Here is a 20,869-nt window from a genome sequence, read left to right as displayed (position 1 = left end):
TTGGCCTTTACTGGGAAGCATGTGCAGCTTTTAGCAATAGTGGTGGAACATGGCTGGGTTCCCAAAGGGGACAAGTGGGTTGTCATTGCTTTCTTGAATCTCATTGGCCAATTAACAGTCCTATACTGACATTAGAACATTGCCTATCTTCTTCACTGTTACATCCCCAGCACCCCCAGCCCTATGCTAAACCTGGTAGGTTCCCAGTAAAGTTGCGGTGAATAAATGAATGTGATTAAATAAAAGGGAACCTAACAGAACTAGTGCATGTGGAAGTTAGGAGCTCAAACTCTGGAGCCCGATTGCCTATGTTCCAGTCTAAACTCTGACCTTGACTCACTGTGTGACCTTGGGCAAGCCTCTTAACTTGTCTGTCCTGCCATTTCCTCATCATGATAATGCTAGTCATGTCTACCTGAAAGATCTGTTTTGAGGACAGAATGTTTTAAAGTGTAAAAAGCAGCTAGAACAGTGCCTGACTTGTAGTGACTGCTCAGTAGGAATGCCCTATTATCATCAATTATTGCTAGGCAGCCATGGATACAAGGCAGTGCTAGTGCCCACTGTGCACCCAAGTCTGTACAAGTGTGTAGAATCTCCTTTTCTGTTGCTTCAGGAGATGTGGCTTGCGTATCTCTGGATCTTCAGTGGCTGACCAAGTGGAGGTTTTCAATAAATGAGGACTTTTGAACAGATGTATGCTTCTTCAGCAGTCTGAGATGATTGACATTCTTACAAATACAGGCAATGCCACAGCTACTCTTTCTAGTTCAACAGTCTCTTGAGACTCTGGCTTCAACCCTCCACTTGAAACCTCTTGCTCTTTGTCACTTCCCTTGGCATGGGGTTGTATTTGGAGTCTCCATCTGCCTAACTCCTTCAGTAGCATTGTCTGCCATTATCTGCCATCATTTCTACATAGGGTAATGCTTCTTAGACAACACCTCCCTGGTTTCATAGACCATATCCTGAGTTACATATGATAGTCCATCCTAGATTGCAGTGGTAACAGGTTTAAGCCTTCGTACGGTAGCACAGGTACTTGTTTTCTTCGATGGGGTGATTTGGATACCAGAAGCATAATATGACCCAAGATCAACTTGGGTCATATCCTCACTCAGCCACCTACTGGCTTGGTGACCTCAGTCATTTTTAACTCTATGATTTTGTTTTCTACTTTGTGAAATGAGAATAATTATACCAACTACCTTATAACTGTATGGGGTCGTGCCAAGCATGGTGCCACGTACCGAAATCATCTGATAAATGCTGGCCCATAACACTGAACACCTACTATATGCCAGGCATCATATTAAGTATTAGGGAATCAATGATGAACAAAACACTTTGGCTGCACTCAAGAAGTCTACAGCCAGGTATAGATGACATACAAGTAAATACACTGGTGCATGACTACATGAGAGACATAACATACAGGGGTTCCTGTGAAACAGAAACCTGGACCAAATACTCACATAGGCAGCTGTCCAAGGATTTAAACAAGTTGTTTAAAAATGTATATACATATAAATCCTGATAAATTGAAGATTGTTTAAGATAATAGCAGTTTCACTTACCAATATGGTTTACACTAACCAAGCAATCTGGTATAAACAAATTTAACTAGCCCCAAAATTATATGTTTAATTGGCCTAATTTCACCTGTCACATTCCACCTGTGATATTGCTGCTATATTGAACTTTATCCTAAGTCTTATCCTAAGACTCATGGCACCCCCAGAGAGGCATATTTTCAGTGCGGTATAATGAAGGTATGTATAATCACAGGGCATGCGAATAAGGTCTCCAGAAGCCTGAATGTGGCAATTATCACCATTACATTTGAATCTAATTTTACTTTTCCATTGGTTGTTTAGTCAGGTAATTGATGCTCAGCATTTTTATTCCTCTTATTGATTGATAATAAAACACCCTCTCTTGTCCAAGGTTTCCTGGGGTCAAGTTAGATGTGGATAAAGACGTCCATGCTTTAAAGGGTTTTTGACATCATTACCTACAATAATTCAGATTTACATTGCTTATCCCCAGCACAAGGTGAAAAGCAGGAGATAAATACCTGGGGTCAAGATGAGAAGGTCCACAAGGAGTGATAATGTAGAGACATAAAAAACGGTGATACAAAGTGAAATATGATAAAAGCCGTCAAATGCAAGAAGAAGCTATGCAATGCAAGGAGAAGTCAGAAGAAGGGAAAGCCAGAGAAGGCTGCCTCGAGGAAGTAACATTGAACTGAATCTAAAAGGTATCATTTGAAAATAACAGAATTGGAGGGAACAGACATTCTAATATATAGAAATAGGACAACTAAAATAAAAATATTTGGGTTTCAGGGTGTACATGAGGAATAGTAAGTGGTTTAGTGCATGTGAATCAGGGGGCATGGGAAGAGGGGCAATAGAAAAGGAGCTTTGGGTCAGATCCTTGAAGTCTCTCAATGCCAGGATAAGGTCTTTTAGATTCTGACATCAAGGGTGATCCATGCCAGACAACTGAGCAGAGGTGCTATTGATCAGAACTGTAAGTTCAACGTTGTACATAATATCTCCTCCTATATAAGATGTTTAGCCAACTAATACTTCAGTACTAGGTTTAAGAACAGAAAAAAATGAGCTAAAGATCCAATTTACAAAAAATGCTGAGATATAAGGCACAGATATTCAATGCCATTGTTTCCCAAACTTGTCTGCCCACAAGAATCATACAGCTGCTGGGGGGGGGGGGTGAGATTGATTGATTTCTGGACCACTCCCAGGCTTCTTTGCCTGATAATCTATATTTTTCAGCAAACACTCCAGATGATTCATTTTCAGAATCAAGCAAGTTTAAGAAACACCAGTCAAGTTGAAAACAGAGAAAATAACATTTGCATCTGTGCATCCATTCTTTTATTTCAAAACAAAAGTATTAATTGAGTATTTTGCATGCATGGTACTGTGCTGGGAACTGAAGATGCAAGAGTTAGCAAAACACAACCCTGCTCTCTCAAAGTCTACATCCTACTAAGAAAAATTAAAAATAGGAATTGTATAATCAGCTTTTTACAATTATGTGGAATGCTACTGAGTATTTTAGTATGCCATGAAGGTGCATACTGGGAAGATCTGACTTCCTTAGGGTTGCCTGAAGGCTTATCTGAGGAAATAAAATTTAAGCTGGTATTTGAATGATGAATAGGCATTAGCTAGGTGACAAGATGGAAAAGATAATTCCAGGCTAAAGGGAAGATCACTGGCATCTGCCTGGATAGAGAGAGTCCAGAAAAATCTTAGAGAACTCCACTGAGACTTGGCTACAGAAAAAGAGTTAAACAGTCAACATGAGCTATAGCCCACACTGGTGACACACTGATATATGCCTACTCTAAGTATGTGCCAACCAGACAGGACTCAGACCTTGGCATGAGTCCCAGATTAGACTTCCGAACTTCCCCAACCTTGTGACCTTTCCCATGAAACTGATATGCCTCAATACCAAGAGAACAATATTCTATTATCTTGCTTACATTTCTCAGTTGAATATTGTAAGGCAGTGTAGCATAGTGGGAAAAGTGTATGAGTTTAAAGCCAGCAGACAAATTAAATCCAGCTTTATTACTAACTATATGATCTTAGACAAGTCATTTAATCTCATTGAGCTTTAGTTTCTCTAACTGTAAAATGGGATTGTGTTGGTTGTTGTCATTTTATTTATTTATTTATTTATTTATTTATTTATTTATTTATTTATTTATTTATTTACAGTCTAAGGGAAAAAGAGGTCAGTCAGTGCCCCTGACTAAATAGTCAGACAGTGCATGTTTTAAAAATTTTTGCACCACGCTGGTTGAAAATCACTGGTATAAGAACTTTGATCCGCACAGACCTGTGTTTGAATCCCAGTTCTACCACTTATCTCCTGGGTAACATTGGGACATGTTAATTTACCTTTCTGAGCCTCAATTTTGTTATCCACAAAGTAGTGATAGTAATATATACAATAAAGATGTGAAGAATAGAGACAATGTGTGAACAATGCCTCATGCGGTGCCTGACACGTAAGCAGTACTCTGCAAATGGTAGTCATCATTAATCTTTCATTGGTATCAATTCAGCCTTCTGCCTCTAATGAGCTCAGAATAAATTTTATAGTATGCTAGACAGCAGTCTTAAAGGGAGATCCAGAAGCACTTGGGAAAGTCACTTCTCACTCTAGATTTCAATTTCCACAGATGTGATATGAGGGAGTTATTGCTTCTCAAAGTGTCTATAGTGAAAGACCTTTTTATCCCAATATATCATAAACCAATACTTATGTAAAATACAAAATCATACTCTTGGATGTCACTGCAATGCCAAATTGCTTTAAAATTGCTTTATAAGTCCAGAAATGATTTTAAGTTAGCATTTGTATATAATGTGAGACTCTATTTATGTGAAACTTCCAGAATAGAGAAATCTAGAGTCAGGAAGCAGATTAATGGTTGCCAAGGGCTGGGGAAAGGGAAGATTGGGGAGCAACTGCTTAATAGGTATGGATTTTCTTTGGGGGTGATGAAAATGTCTGGAACTATACAGAGGTGATGGTTGCACAACATTGTAAATGTACTAAATGCCACTGAACTATTGATTTAATATGGTTAATGGATAGTTTTACGTTATGTAAATTTTAAGAACATATGCTTATGTGATTTTTTAAAAGTCCATAAATGCTTGCTCATGCTCTGCACGTAGCACACTGTGGGCAGTTTACAGACCCAGACCCAACCCCAGACTATGGCCTTGATGAGCTCTGAGGCTTTCTCAGCGCAGACATACTGATGCTGGATGGAACTAATGTCATTTCATGAGAATTGTCTGTTCTACCACAGAGACAAAGAGGCCCAATTGTGTTTCTCCAGGGCTGGTAAAAGTGTGATTAGGCTGGTAAGGGTTGTGATATTCACCTTCAAGTACTCACCACTTGATGGGCTCCTTTGGGACAAGAACTTAGTCTCACTGACTTCTGAATCCTAGGGCCTGCCACAGTGAATACTCCATAACATTTTAATAGATGGAATTCAATTGAGAGTTTTCCCAAATGTCTTGAGATCTAGGCTATTTTTGCCTACAGGTTTTGGCTTCATGTAGAAAAATCAATTTGTTGAGGGAGGAGGCAAAGAGAATTGAGTAAAAGAGTTGGGTGTGATGGCTATGCATACAGACAATATTTGCCTGAAAGCTCTGAGAGAATGTATTCTAGTAATGTATAAGGCCTGGAGAAATCTGCATGTGGATGTACAGGGGTAATGATGTAGGCTGCTATTAACCTGATGATATGTAACAAGTACTTTAGCACTTTACAGCTTCTCTTTGGCATATCCCAACTGCTACCACCAACATTCTTATGCTTTGGGGCCACTATTAAGTAAAATAAGGGTTACTTGAACACAAGCATTGAAAGTACCTCGACAATCAGTCTGATAACCTGGACAGCTACTAAGTAACTAATGGATGGATATGCTGGATAAAGGGATGATTTACATTCCAAGCCAGATGGTGCTCAGCTGCATGAGATTTCAACACACTACTCAGAAGAGCACAAAATTTAAAACTTTTTGTTTATTTGTAGAATTTTCCATTTAATATTTTCAGATAGTAGTTGACCATGGGTACTTGAAGCTGTGGAAAATTAAATCACTGATAAGGGTGAATTATTGCACCCTTTCAGCACAGATCCCATTTAAGTTTCACCAAAAAGATCCAGTCCAGGACCACATGTTGCACCCTGTTGATATCTTTCCAGTCTCTTTTAATGTGAAATCATTCCTTGCATTTTCCTTGATTTTCATGACCTTGACTTTTTAAAAGATTATAGATGTCATTTTGTAGAATGTCCTTTATTATGAGTTTGCCTCAGTTTTCCTCATGATTTGATACAAGCTCTGCATTTTTGACTGAAATATTATAAGAGTGATGCTATGTTCTCATTCTGTCCTATCGGGTGGTACATGATGTTGATTTGTTAGCCTAAAGTGGTGTTAAATTTTGTCACTTGATTAATATGGTATCTGCCCTGTTTTTCTACTACACATAGTAACTTTTTGTTCTTCTTCATAACAAATAAGTGTTTCAGGGGAGATATTTTGGAACTATGTGGAATCCCATTGCTCATCCTATTCTCACCCGCTAGTCTTAACATCTGTTGTTATATCTTACCTGAATTAATTATTTCTATGGTGGTTGTGAAATGGTTATTTACTTAATTTATCATTTCTTGAACATTTATTAAACTTGTATTGTAAGACAGAGCTTCCTCTTTTTCTCCATTTATGTATTCATTTATTTACATGTGGATCCATGGATTTCTATTTTTAGTGGGTTATAATCATATATATATATACAAACTGCCCTAGATTTGGCCAGTATGAACTTCTTTAAGCTGACCTTTGTATCCTTTTGACATACCTTCATCATTCCTAGAGAACTTCCTTAGTTTGGGAACAATAAAAGGTTCCAGGTTCATCTGGTACTTTTCTTGCCCTAATCCTAGATGCAGTTATTTCTCAGAGGCACTCTTGCTCCTGTTATTGGACAGGGTGTGGTAGTTAGAAACCAATATCTGGATACTAGGTGTGCTTATTGCTACCAGGGTATCACTGTTCCCAGGACTGCTGAATGAATGGAGTTAGGAGATATATGTGTATATATGTATGTGTGTGTGGCTATGTATATTCATATATACACAACCATATATAAATATATGTATACACATTTTCATCTATTTTTATAATGTATATATTAAATACTGAGTTCACATTAATACCTCTAATTCCTACCCAACATCTTAAGATTCAGTCTAGCTTTACCTCTTTACATATTTGTAACAGCCTTCTTCAACAGTAAAAAATAAATAAATAAATAAATGGCTCCCATTGTCTTCAACATATTTACTGATTTTTCTCAAATATTTACTTGATATATTTACTCATTTGCTTGATCTCCATGTACATATCACATCTTCCATCCCTGGCAGACCTCCTCACAGCTTGCATATTCTACTTGAATGGGCCTCAGCTACCACTGGAGTGCCTTTCCATTACATTCAGGTTTGCCTAATCGCTTTTTGACAAAGATAGAAGAAGGGGGGAAAGAAGAAAGGAAGGAAGAAAGGGAAATTTTATAAATGTAATTTTTAAGGTTAGTTGAAAGGATCATAGAGTAGTTACAGTAAAGTCACCCATTACTCAAGAGAAAAGTTACAAAGTTAGTCTAAGGTGAAAATCAAGTAAAGTCAAACTCGAGCTTGAAAATCTTTTAAGATTTATGTACCATCTCTAAATAACTCCAGCACAAATGTGTTTGTTTTTTTTTCCAGATTTGGAACATAGCTGTGTTTTATTGGTTGAGTACCAGAATAAGTAGTTTGGTTTCAATATAAGAGTCATATTGCAGCAAATGGTAACTGAGACCAACTAAGTTCACACTCACTTCTGGACACAAACTCCTTTAGAAAAAATTGTGGGCACAACTGCTCAAACAATTTAATTTTTTTCTTTGTCAACACCAGGTCTCCTGACTCCTAGTTACTTTTTAACTATTATTTATTTACCAAGCATTTGCTGAGCTACTAATATGTTCCAGGCAATATTGTAGGTATAGGGGATACAAATGTAAACAAAACAGACAAAAGTTCTTACCCACATGGAGCTTTCATTCCAGTGGGGGAGGCAGATAATAAGAAAACAAATTTGTGGTGTGGAAGATGGTGATAAGTGCTATGGAGAGAAATAAAGGAAGTAACATTATGGGATAACTGGTTGGCTACTTTAAATTAGCTGCTTGTAGATGGTATCTCTGAACAGCTGTCACATGAACTGAAATCTGAATGACAAGATGCTGTCAGTCACTTGAAGGTCAAGGTGAAGAGTGCTCCAGGGAGAGGGAACAGCTAGAGTAAAGTTTCTAAGGCAGGAAGGAGCTTGATGTGTTCTAGGAAAGGAAAGGAGACCAGTTGGGCAAAGAAAAATGTGGTATGAGGTGGTGGAGATGGGGGGAGAAAAGATAAACACAAGAGCACTGGGCAGCTGGAAGAGGAGTAGACACAGGAGAAAACGGTGACATGTCAACTCCCATCATTTTTTCTAGGGCCTGAGGCATCGGCTAAAGCAGTGGTTCTAAACTTTAGCATCCATCAGAATACCCTGGAGGGCTTGTCAAAACACAGATTGCTGTGTTCTAACCCCAGAGTTTCTGATTCAGTAGGTCTGGGTTGGAGTCTGAGAATATGCATTCTTAACAAGTTCCCAAGTGATACTGATGATACTGGTCCCAGCACCGCTCTTTGAGGTGCCAAGGTCTTAACTCCTCAAACTGAGATGCATGGAGTCCTGGTGGGTCGTTAAAGACACAGTTTTCTCTATTTCAATCAGTAATCCCATATATTATTGTCCCCTTGAAAAACCTATCATATGACTTTAGAAAATAAAGTTCAAATTTAAAGTCCTTACAGTTTTGCCCCTCTCTAGCATTATATCTCATTTCCTACCCCTCTCCCATATCAGACCTATATTTTAATTATACAGAGCTAATGGAATTTCTTTGCACAGGGTATGTGTAACAGCTACCTATTGGTGCCAGTCCAGACACTTTTCACTGGGAGCTCTTCTCACTATTCAGGGATTCGTGACCAAGCAATTATGTTTCTGTTCATGACCCTAACACCTAGTTCAGCATACTGGATTAGGGGTACATATTGACCTTAGTAGGGCCAGTCAGATTTCCTTTTCTCAGGAAGCATTTCTAAGTAAGGCTATGAATTCAAATAACCATATTTTGCTATTGATATGTTGAATTATTGATAGCTGGTTGAGAGTCAGAAGGAAGGAGGGAAGTAGGGAGGGAGGGAGAGAGAGAGGGAGAAAGACAGAGACTGAAGTCAACTCTTCAAAAGTAGCAGAGATGATTAAGCATAAAACAAGAATCCTAGTATATGATTCCATGAACAATTCCTTGTTCTTAGAATCCTTGAGCCATATTTTGAAATCTTTCAATGTTATTTTTGTTTGCTTAAGTGAGATCAAGAGTTAGTTTTATCATCCCAGAAAAGTCTTCTGTAAGTTTCCCAGGCAGACTAAGGTACTTTCCAATAGAGCAGCATCTCACAGTAATATTTTGGGCTTTAAGTTCATGTGTCCATCTTCCTGTCTTCACTGTAAGATCTCTGAGAGTAAAGGTCTTGTCTTTTCATCTCTGCTTCACGTAGTGTCTGGCAAAAGAAGGCACCCTAAAGGGAGTGTATGACTATTACCAGAGAAGTTAGCATGATTTTCTCTGTGGAGGCTATTTAGGCTTGGTTCTAATAGATAAGAAGGAGTTTGCCAAGAAGGAAGGGAAACAGCTTTTGTCCTGTTTAAGAAAAGAAATTGGTTACTTTTACTCCTTGGGCACACCTTTCCTGATATAGCATTCCTATTTTATGGTGGTTTGCCAGTTACTTGTGCCATAGTTTGAGATAATGTAAGGGGGCTAGGGGGCTTGAATTAGATATGCTCGGACCTTTCAAAGGGCTTACAGAAGGGAATAAAGTGGACATTCTGACAATACCCTCACAAATCATGTGCATACTGTCCAGGAACCTTTAACACAGGAAAGGGGGCAAATGTTCTCTAAATAGCCTGTGAACTATAATCTAGCCCCTCGGGGGATCTCTTCCAACTCCTTTTGATATTCTTCTTTATGAACACATTTCGTCTGTCCTATGGGCTCACTCATCTAGAAGGTGATTGAGACAAACTAACCTAAGAGCCCAAAGCTCCATTTCCAATCAACAGCTCTATGTAGCTGTTGCATCCCTGAATAAACATCGGGGGTTTAAACAATTGTACTAAACATACCTTTACATTTCAGATTATATCATTTGAATTTCTCAGCAGGTTTTGTGAACACAGGGGGAGAAAAATCATGTATTACTTTGAATAGAAAAGGTCACAGTTTGATATAAAACATTTAAGATACTTTGGCACTGATACATATTTTTGTGTTATTATGTTCATAAAAATGTCATGTTTGTGAGAATCAAATGGTCACCTGGTTTACAAAATATCAGGCCAGGTGGGTTGATAGCAGAAAAGAAAAAGTTATTATTGAAGGATCTATACATGCAAATATTTTGTATTTTTTAAACAAGAGCTTGAATAACTAAGGTCAAGGCATTATGTTGATAATGTCACAGGACATCCTTCATGACATTGTTCAGTTCTGCTGAGTCTTTTTCCCCATACTTATTATTGTAAAATATCAAATCTCCTGTTGAGTTTTGTTGAAATTGACTATCAGAATTTGATATTCTTGAAGTGGGAAATTAGACAAAACAGACCTGTCTTAACAGCAGATGAGGAGTAGATATTCATTTTTACTGACCAAGAATGTTACTTGAGTTGTGCCTGGCTGGTGTGGCTCAGTGGTTGAATGTCAACCTATGAACCAGGAGGTCGCGGTTCGATTCCAGGTCAGGGCACATGCCCAAGTTGCAGGCTGGATCCCCAGCAGGGGGCGTGCAGGAGGCAGCTGATCAATGACTCTCTCTCATCCTTGATGTTTCTCTCTCTCTCTGAAATCAATAAAGACATATTTTAAAAAATATATTAAGAAGTAGGATAAGGTTAGATTAATGAAATCTTTGAATGCCAAGATTTAAAAATTATATTTTACAAAAGGATCTGTGTTATCAGAAGATGTATGAGAGGCAGGTATGAGGTGTTGTAAGAATCATGAGACTTAACCTTGCCACTGTTTAGCTGAAATACCCAGAGTAAGTTGTTTAACCTTTCTAAACTTGCTTCTGCACTTATAATATGAATTATTACCAGTCTTATGCTCAAAATGTTGTTGAGAGAATTAAATGAATGATAAAGGTAAACTATCTCAAACAATGTATGAAATACAATAAATTCTCAGTGCATGATATCAGAGTCAAGATAACTGCCAGCATTGTGAATGTTAGATTAGGGAGGTGAGAAGACTGGTTAGGATGCTATTATAATAGTTCAACTGAGAAATGGTGAGGCATAAACTGGAGCAGTGGGAATAAAATGGAGGTAGCACAAGCAAGCAACCCTGATCTTAGAAATGAACAGAGGGAGAAGCAGAGAAGGAGGGAGGAATCTCAAATGCCTAAAAATCTCTCATGTGGATGGGTGGAAATGGTGCGAAAACCAAATCAGGGTGGAGTACATGCCTGGGGAGTCATGGTGTGTGTGCCTGAACTTGGGCACAACCTCTCAAATAGCTGCTTATGATATGATATTGTCAGAACTTATGTATACTCTTCTGCCAAGCCCTGCGGTTAGAACATAACAACAGTATATCCTGGCCAATTCCTGTTGTGTCCTCTTTGGGCAATGTCTAGCCACAGGGCTATATCCTTTATTTCCCTTGATATATTTTTCCTTATGTCTGTCCTTACTTACCTCTTCTTGACATCAGAGGGTTAAGGTCTTGTGAGTCTATATTTGAGTGTGGGATAAGGTGGCTGCTTAGCCAGCTTTCAGTATAAGATTAGGCCTGCCTTTAATCTAAGCAAAAAGGGGTTGCTAAAGATCACACACAGTTTCTCATAGGTCATCCTTCTAGGGCTTGTTGGCTATATGTAGCTAATATTTCTTGAGTACTCTATGCCTACACTGTAGATATAGATATAGATAGATGATTGATAGATAGATAGATGGATGATAGATAGATGATATATAGATAATAGATAGATGATAGATAGATAATTGATAGATAAATAATCTTTCTTATATTATCTAACTATATGTATATAATCTTTACAGTATTCGTGCAAAATAGGTACCAGTATAACCTTGGCATGGCTGATTACGTGCATATAGAAGTCCAGGTGTGGAGGAGAAGAAAAAACAAAGGATATGAAGGGTTAAGAGCAAGCTGCAACATGGGATAGCTCCCCAGGAAAGGCCTCACTAAGAAGGTGGCATTTGAGTAAAGAAAGTAAAGGAGCACACCATGTGCTATGGCAAGGAAGAGCACTCTAGTGAGAGGGGACACCAAGTGCCAAGGTCTGAAGCAGGGACAGCCTGGCATGTCCGAGGAACAACAAGAGCACCATTGTAACTGAAGTGGCACATGAGAGAGAGGAAGAGTAGTAGAAGGTGAGGTCAGAGAGGTAAAGCGGGGACACTGATTGTTACTAGATTTAAGGACTTCAGCTTCCTCTCTGAGTAAGATGGAAGCCACTCTAAGATTTTGCAAAAAGGAGTGACATGATCTAATTTCCATGTTAATTTCTCTATTAATAGATTCATCTTGGCTGCTGTATTCAAAATACAGTGGATGAGAGGATAAGGGGAGAAGCAGAGGGACCAAGCACCACAAAAGTGGTGAAAGCCAAAACCAATGTGCTAGTATCAATTTATTGCCTCTCAGTTCCAAAATCAGTGTGGTTTCTATCTCTTGATTGGACCCAAAATGATATACTTAGGTTAAAGTACATTAATTTGTTTGAAATATTAGTCTCTCTCCCTCCACCCCCTCCAGTCCTAAATATCTAATCTTCTGGAGAAGCTGTGGGAGTAATTGGTGTTTAGCCCAACATTCAGCCATCATGGGTCCCATCATTCCTCAATAGCTTTCTATCTGGATCTATCACTAACAGAGCTATAGCCTTGTTTAAGGTGTTCTCCAGTTAAAACAAAATTAATTCACATTAACATATCTTTAGATTAAGACATGATAGAGAAAACAATGTGGTGATAATGAAAACTAGCTATAGAAAAATTAACTAAAATATTCAAAATGCTATTCCAGCTAACAGTTCATAGATTTCTCTACTGCTTCTTTTGCAAAACATTTTTTAGACCTAAGATTGTTACTAAATATGAAAATAAATGCTAATTAGAATAACAGAGTAATTATGCACTTTACAAACACATAATTGAGAAAACAATAACAAAAATGATGGAGAAACTGTCGGTTTTGCTTTCGGAAGAAAATTCAAATGATACTTCATCCAGAAATACTTACGTAATCAGCCCTTAATGAGCTGCCAAATGCAGTGCTTCTCTTAATTTCCAACAGGTATTATAAGCACAGAAAATCATGTTATTTTAAGCGAGGAAAAAAACTCATAACTATTACAGAGAGGCAAAATCTATGCTATTTTACCATAATAAGATTTTTTCCCCTTCCAGACATTCTAAATGCCTATAATTTTAGTCACCAAGTCCCTAACAGAAAGTTTTACTAACAGAAAGCTGAAGTACCTTATTATCTTTTCTATTTATAGGGCATAGATTCCCTGATATCTGGGTCTCTGGCATCTTGGTTTTTCAAGCTGATATCACAAATGCAAAGAGATAACACTCCATTTAATCAGAGCTGATAATTGATCTTTTGTGAACAGCACAGGTAAATTAGCGTACATCAAAATTGCTAATTTAAAGTGAAGAAGAAAACTACCACACAACACAAGATAAACCAAACTTATAATGGAAAGAATTTTAAAATACAGTGGACAGAAACGTTTGTGGCTAAGAAAAAAATCTATCCACAATAGATGTGACTGGTTTCAAGTGTCTTTCAGGTGCTTACTGTAAGCTTAATGAAGAGAGACAGCATGTCTATTAATCTCTCTACTCTCAGTACTCAGCTAAGTGCCTGGCATGTAGGAGATGCTCAACATATCTTAGATTAAATATGTTGTATCATAAGATAAATGTTATATGGCATATGTGTCAATTGGAATGAGATAACAGTTAAGCAGCTGGGAGTTACATACTATTTCCCAGACATCAGTCATTCCTAGGGCACCTAACTGGCTACTTACTATATCCCTTATACCACCCATTTTATTGCTTACGTAACACTGTTCTTGTAATTGACCCACAATTTTATTTAAATAAATTGTGCTTCATTTTAGCTCATAATATCCATAAAATCAGACGTGTTCTATGCAAATGATATTTTGCAAGCATGACAATAAATGCATACCTTTCAAATTTAAAAGGTTCCTACATTACCACTCAAAAACATCTCATGGCTCACCAATTTTATACAAGTTACTTCACTTTGGGAAATCCAGGTATAATGCAAAGGGCATAGACTCTGAAATCATACAGTACTTGGTTCTAATTCCACCTCTGCCACTTCCTAGCTCTGTAACCTGAGGAAAGTTACTTAACCTCCTGAGTTCCACCACAAAGCAAGGTGCCCTACATGCAGGAAATGCTTCTTTCCCTTTGGTGCTACATGGCAGGTGCTGGGAATACAAAATAACATGAATCCTGTCTTCATCAGGTTCACATTCTAGCTGGGGAATTCAACACAGCAAAGCATTTACATGCATCCCTGTGTGATACATAAATATTGTTTTGATTTTTTTTTTTTTTTTTTGCACTTTGGGGCCTAAGATATAGGAGTTTTTACAGGGAATTAAAGGGTTGGCCATAGACATACACACCCACTCCTGTGAGCATGTTCTTCAGAGTGGCACAGAGCATATGGTGGCCTGCAGCCTGCGCACCAAGGCAGTTCAGACCCTGCTTGCCTGAGGCCCTGGGGCCAGAGGGCTGGCTGGCGCCTTCGCTGGGCACCGGCCCCAATCTGCTCTCAGTGGGTAAACTCACAGAGAAACATGAAAGGATAACAACAGAAAATGGTATTGGAACAGTGGGAATCAGCAATTTTGCACAGGTAGCTTTGCAAGATGTTGTTTACTGCAGTCTGCCTGAAATTGGGACAAAACTGAACAAACAACATGAGCTTGGTGCTTATGAAAGTGTTAAAACTGCTAGTGGACTCTATTCTCCTCTCTCGGGAGAAGTAACTGAAATTAATGAAGCTCTTGCAGAAGATCCAGACTTGTCAACAAATCTTGTTACGAAGGTGGTTGGCTAATCAAGATGACGATAAGTAGCCCTTCAGAACTAGATGAACTAATGAGTGAAGAAGCAAGAGAAATACATATATCTACTGAGGAGTGAAAATGGAACCCCCTCCCCTAATTAAAGTAGTATGAAACAAACAAAAAAGGTTGATTATAATATGGTCCATCTCCATGTAGATAGATAGTAGGAAGAACTGGAACATTGTCTTCTTGGTTTATAATTGTGGTTCACATTTTCATTCTTTCAGGATTCAGTATTTGGACTATTTCCAAAAACATTTGAGACAGGTTAGAAGTTTTAGAAAATGCAAATCTAGACAATCAGGGGATTAACTGGAACAGGAACTATTTAAAGTCAACAGAAAATTCTACCAGGCAGCTGAATCGAGTCAATGACTAGTTTGGCACTGGATTGGATACCAGGATTCCTGGCAATGAAAGCCCAAAAGGGGAAGCATGGTGGATCTTTTCTTTCGTCATTGTCTGAAGAAAACACACACATTAGTCTACAGAAACAACCTTTGTTTCTGCAGAAAAAAGTCTGATGATATCATGTGGGTCACTGTGTAAGAAGCACCGAGAAGCACAGTAGACAATATTTTCTACTGTAACTCTACAAAAGACACAGAAGCACTGTTCACAAATAGGCCATTCTTGTCTAGACCCTTTAAAGAGCTGGAGCATATAACATTCCATCGTAGCTGAAGGGATGCATCTCTGCAAAGTAGAAGAGTCTAAGATACTAAGGCACAAAAAGAGGTTTTAATAACACACTACAATGATAGACTTAAGAGAATCCAGAAATTGCTAAATTGCATACCATATACACCATTTCATTCAAGTTATAGCTGTCTTATCTCAGCTTCAGATATTCTGCAGTTATATCAAGTGAAAGCCTTGTACTTGAAAGACCGTATGTGCTAAATTACATTGTTATAATATTGGTGGCTCCAATCTGTGTTCTAGGAGTTTCTCAAGTTTGTCTTCTTATTTATTCATTCAATTGTATGAGGTATCAGTTCCATACAGTAATTTTTTTACTGTGTGGTTCATTTCTTTCTTTGTTTATATTTACAAAAATAGCAAAGAAAATGTAATAGAACCTTGAATTTGGTCACAAAATATGACAGAGGTGCTGGCCCAAATACATTATATTCCTTCTTATCCCAGTCTCCCCAAAAAGAGATATTATAAAATTTATATCTGAAATTTATTCTGGTGTTGGCAATATATCAAGAAAACACAGAAAGGGGGCACTTGGGGGGGGGGGCATTGAGAATAAGTTTCTGAATGATGTTGCATTAGGACTCAAGGGTTTAAGAAAGATCCTGAGGCTCTGTCACGCCTTGGCACTCCATTGTCAGTCTGTAAATCCAGGAAAAGACTTAAGAAAGTTAAGTCCTGGAAGCAGAGAGCTAAAAACATTATTTAACATAATTGCAGTAGCATCTCAGTATTACTTGTGAATACAAGAATGCAGAAGTTACCAGAACTGCCTCCTCAATGACTAGGAAAAAGCTCACCAGATGGCCCATTCAGAATATCTGAACAAGCTAACCAATCAGGGGCCTGCTGTAGCCAGCCTGTAAAGACTGGTAAAGGTGCCCACTTCTTTAAATGCACAGACACAAACACAAGGCTGCAAAGATCATGAAAAATAAAGGAAACATGACACCACTATAGGCGACTAATAAAACTCCAGTTACTGATCCTGAAGAAATGTAGATCTATGAAGTATCTGACAAAGAATTCAGAATAATCCTCTTAAAGAAATCAGTGAAGTACAAGAAAATACAGATAGTTAAATGAAATTAGGAAAACAATGCATTAACAAAATGAGAAATTCAACAATAAAATAGAAAACATTAAAAAAACCCAGAAATCCTAGAGTTAAGGAATACAATAAATGAACTGAATAATTCAATAGACAGCTTCAGTGGCAGACTTTACCAAGCAGAAGATAGAATAAGTAATTGGGAAGAAAGGTCTTTTGAAATCATTTAGTCAGAGAAGCAAAATGAAAAAGAGCGAAGAAAGCATACAGAGTTATGGGATATCATTAACAGAGACAGTCTATGTATTATTGGAATTCCCAGAAAAAGAGAGGGAAAAGGGGATAGAAAACTTATTTAAAGCAATAATGGCTAGGAACTTCTCAACTATGGAGAGAGTTTTGAACAATCAAGCTCAATCCAAAATTCTAATCCAAAATGATCTCCAAAACACATTAAAATAAAACTATCTAAAATCAAAGACAAAAAGAGAATTTTAAAAGAAGCAAAAGAAAAACATTCCTCACATATAAGGGAATACCCATCAGGCTATCAGCATATTTGTCAGCAGAAATTTTGCAGGACAAGAGAGTGGAATATAAACTCTAAGTACTGAAAGAAAAAACTGCCAACCAAAAATGCTTTACTGGGCAAAGCTATCTTTCAGAAATAAAGATGAGATGAAGACTTTTCTAAACAAACAAAAGCTGAGGGAGTTCATCATCCTGAGACCTGTTTTACAAGAAACACTGAAAGGAGTTCTTCAAGTAGAAACAAAAGGACAGTATTTAGTAACAAGAAAACATGTGAAAATATAAAACATACTGATAAACGTAAGCATATAGTCAAATTCAGAATATTATAATATTGCTGTATGTCAGTCACCTAACTCAAGTATAAAGGATTAAGTACAAAAGTATTGAAAATTGTACACTTAAAACTTACTTTTGTTACATGTCAATAATATTGCAATAAAGCTGAAAATCTGCAAATGGAAAAAGTGATAGCAATGGAAATAATTTAGAGAACAGAAGAGGAGGAGTAGAAGAGAAGAAGCAAAAGAGGAGGAGAAGACAGATATTCAAGGAACAGGTGTTCTGGAAAGACAGAATTGGAGGGGAGGAATTTATAGAAGGAACAAAAGCAAATTTCCCTGAGCTCAAGGACTTGAGTGTTCCAAATGTAGGAGATCACTAAGTGCAGAGCACGGAATAAAGGTTAAAAGACCCACACCTCAACACATTGAGACATAGGGTCAACTTTTAAGCTAGAACCCTATACATAGCCTAAGTATTTCTCAAGGTTGAAAAACTCATGCTCCTCTTAGAAAGCTAACAGAGAACACATAAAAGAGTAAGCAAACAGGAAAATACAGAGTCAGGAAACACTGTAATCAAGTCAGGTAAGCAGTGAAGACATGTTCCAGGATCACAGCTGTGCAGACACCACCAAGCATCATCTTACCAAGTGAGTAGTTCAGAAATACTGTCTGAAAACCACAAAAATAAAAACAATCCAATTAAAAAATAGGCAAAGGACCTGAATAGACACTTCTCCAAAGGGTAGATGCAGATGGCCATGAGACATATGAAAAGATGCTCAATGTCACTAATTATCAGAGTTGCAAATTAAAACCACAATGAGATATCATCTCACACCTGCCAGAATGCAGACTGGTGCAGTCACTATGGAAAATAGTATGACAGTTCCTAAAAAAATTAAAAAAAAACTGGAACTGCCTTATGACCCAGCAATTTCACTTATGGGTATATATCGGAAGAAACTCAAAACACTAATTCAAAAGTATATATGCACCCCTATGTTCATTGCAGCATTAACTACAATATACAAGTTATGGAGGCAGCCCAAATGCACATCAATAGACGACTGGATAAAAAAGCTGTGGGACATTTACACAATGGAATACTACTCAGCCATAAAAAGGGGGGAAATCTTACCCTTTGGGACAGCATGGATGGACCTAGAGGGTATTATCCTAAGTGAAATAATTCAATCAGAGAAAGACCAATACCATATGCTCTCACTTACATGTGGAATCAAATAAACAAAATAACAAAACTGAAACAGACTCATAGATACAGAGAACAGACTAATGGTTGCCAGAAGGGAGGAGGATTGGGGGGCTGGGTGAAGAAGATGAAGGGATTGAGAAGTAGAAATTGGTAGTTACCACATAATCATGGAGATATAAAGTACAGTAAAGGAAATGTAGTCAATAATATTATAATAACTATGTATGGTGCCAGGGTGGTGCTGGAAATTTCAGGGGGAAGGAACACTTTATAATGTATACGGTTGTCTAAGCACTGTCCTGTACACCTGAAACCAATAGAAAATAATATTGAATGTCAACTGTAATTGAAAAAAAAAAGATAGATAGCAGCATGATTCACACAGCGCCAAATAAAAATTTGAAAAGGAAGTCCTAAATTTTGTAGCAGCATGGCATGAGTGACCCTGAACTAAGGGTATTTGAACAGCAGTTATGCATCTATTTATGTGTCAATATAAATGTTACCAATATAAATAATATAAATACCACCTGAGTATTTACATAGTGGCAAAATAAAACAATTAGATGTTTTAAAAAAGAAAAGAAATACTTTCTGAAATTGTTTGAATGTGCAATAAAATGGTTAATATATTTCTTAAACTTACAAACGTAATCAAGAGAGGAGCTAAAAAGAGTGGAAAAAACCATACCAGGGGAATCTTGGGGATCAGTAAGTAAAGATGTATGATGTACAATGCCAATAAATCAAGAAACAATGATGTATACAAATTATTTAGAAATTTATCAGTAACCAGAAGGAACAGTTCAATGGGCTAAAGAGTGCGTCCCTCTGAGGAACAGAGTTGATGCTTTTCATTTTCAGCTGATAATTTGATGATGAATTAACTAGATCAAAGTCAAGGAGACCAGTCTGCGGTTATTATAATTGTTGACCCAAGAAATATGGATATCCTGAAGTAGAGCTTTGGCAGTGGGCATGGAAGACAGGACTTTGAGAGAACCTGCTAATGAGTGGCTGGTGTATGAGTTAAAGATGACTCCAGTGTTTCCAGATTGAGCAATTTTAATTAAGAAGCAAGATTTCTGTCCAGTAAACAGTTTTCTTCTTTTTATGTGCAGTTCTCTTATGCAAATACAAAAGTAGTTACAAGTGGAGACCTCATTGATCCATTTTAATTAATTATTGATATTTTCCAACATGTTATTTACATTCAGTAGCATCAGATTGTGTAACTCAAAAATTCCATGGGGGCCCACAGCTTAAATCACTTCAAGTGAAATGGGGAAATAGGAAGAAAATTACTTTATAGAATGTTGTAGAAATAGCGTTTTTCAATGGTGGGCGGAGTGGGGATAAAATGAGATTGGCATTACATTATCTGTGTAACCAAAAATAATCATTATTGTAAGGGTAAAGTCTGTTTTTTTAATGGGAAATTTCAGCTCAACTTGCCTTTAACATCTCTTTATTGACTTCAGTAACCATCAATGTTCCACACCTCTATGATCAACAGACCAATAATGAAGCAATGGTGAGAAAATTGATGGTTTTATGACATTTTGTGCTCAAATTAAATACTGTAACTTATCTCTGTAATTATGATATTTATAAAAGACATCACCAAACAGGATGGGGCAGAAAACACCACAGAGCAGCCATTGAGCTCCAAGAGAGGCTGACTGAAAGGCCGTTAGCTCAAATGATGATTGTGTCATAAGATAGGTTGGCTGATAATTTGTGCAAAGTGCTTAGGAAGCTCCTTAAACTAGAACAGTTAACAAGGTTGACTTCTTTCTGTCTGATAGATAAGACATGAAGTACCTTTGCACTAATAGGTGATTTTAAAAAGAGATAAAGAGAAATCTGGGCTTCATGTTTTAAAAGATAGATTGAACACACATCTACTTGTCTTCTCTCCCAACGTCCTCTTGAAATTATTGAAAATATTGGGAGGATGCTATTGTAGTGCCAGAGAAATCAGAAAGACAGCAAGCAGAAGACTAGAAATTCTGAAGAAATCCCAGGTGATAGAGAGATACTAGAATGCAGTTGAGATGGGATTGATTAAGGTACAAGATTAAAACCCTAGCCCAAATAGCATAGGGAACAGAGGAAGTAGCAATAATGATAATTATGGAAAGAAATGCATTTGAAATAGCTAAGCCAGTCTGCCGCTTTCTTCTA

General features: G+C 37.5%; 1 pseudogene across 1 annotated transcript; it reads left to right on the top strand.

The window, feature by feature from the left end:
* Positions 1-14,465: 14,465 nt before the first annotated feature.
* On the top strand, positions 14,466-14,888 carry LOC308551686 (glycine cleavage system H protein, mitochondrial pseudogene; annotated as a pseudogene). The gene has a single exon. The product of its transcript is annotated as a glycine cleavage system H protein, mitochondrial pseudogene (transcript).
* The last annotated feature ends 5,981 nt before the right edge of the window (positions 14,889-20,869 follow it).

Source organism: Miniopterus schreibersii (genome assembly GCF_964146895.1).
Source record: "Miniopterus schreibersii genome assembly, chromosome: X".
Taxonomy (NCBI): Eukaryota; Metazoa; Chordata; class Mammalia; order Chiroptera; family Miniopteridae; genus Miniopterus; species Miniopterus schreibersii.
Note: the sequence above shows the minus strand (reverse complement) of the source record. Positions and strands in the feature narration are given on the sequence as shown.